Here is an 800-nt window from a genome sequence, read left to right on the forward strand (position 1 = left end):
GAGGCCGAGGCCTCCCACAGCCAGGAGCCAGCCCTCACCCCCCAGGGTTGGGGGACAAGGGGCATCATGCAGCCACATGCCCAGACCGAGGCCCGGCCACCCTGTCGGCCTTCGAGTCCCGGCGTGTGTGGTCCTGGGGCTCTGTGAGTCTGGAGAAGACAAGGCCCTGGGGCCGGCGGGGACTGGGGCGTTTGGATTTTCCCATCTTCCCCAGAGTGTGTGCGGGTGGGCAGCGCTGAGTCCTGACTCATCCCCGAGGGGCACGAGTCGGTTAAGTTTCTATGGGAAGCCGTGGCCCCTGCTACCAGGGCAGCCGCTTCCCCATCCCTACACTGTCCAGGGCCACCTGTGGACTTGGGAAGGGTGTGGTGGGTGGGTAGCCAGTGCCCGGAGGGAGGACGCCCTGTTGAGAAGAGGTGCGGCCAGAGGGGCCAGGCGGCCGGCAAGCCTGGACAGTGCCTGAGGGGTCGGGTTTGTGCTGGAGCGAGGGGGCGGGGGCAGGGTGCTGGGCAACCTTGGGGAAGGGTCCGCTGGGAGCCGGCAGGAGCGATATCATGCTGGGGCGGGGACAGGGGGCGGGGCCACGCCACGCTGTGGATCGAGGGTGCCCCAAGACAGGGGGCCAGGCACGTCACAGGAAGGAAGGGGGTCCTGGATTTGGGGGCTGGGGGTCATGGAGCATCTTGCAGAGCCTGGGAATTCAGAGCAGGGACCCGGGCGAGGGAGGGCGGCCGGGAGACGAGGGGGATGGGAAGGCTTTCCTGCCTGGAGGTGGGGACCCCGCCCCGCCCCAGCACGCA

General features: G+C 68.9%; 1 protein-coding gene across 1 annotated transcript in view; it reads left to right on the plus strand.

The window, feature by feature from the left end:
- The window catches only part of CLIP2 (CAP-Gly domain containing linker protein 2), a gene marked incomplete at both ends in the record, with an annotated part of 26,739 nt that overhangs the window by 25,640 nt on the left and 299 nt on the right, over positions 1–800 (plus strand).

Source organism: Carlito syrichta, unplaced genomic scaffold (genome assembly GCF_000164805.1).
Source record: "Carlito syrichta isolate Samal-C Ts95f unplaced genomic scaffold, Tarsius_syrichta-2.0.1 Scaffold113493, whole genome shotgun sequence".
Classification (NCBI taxonomy): Eukaryota; Metazoa; Chordata; class Mammalia; order Primates; family Tarsiidae; genus Carlito; species Carlito syrichta.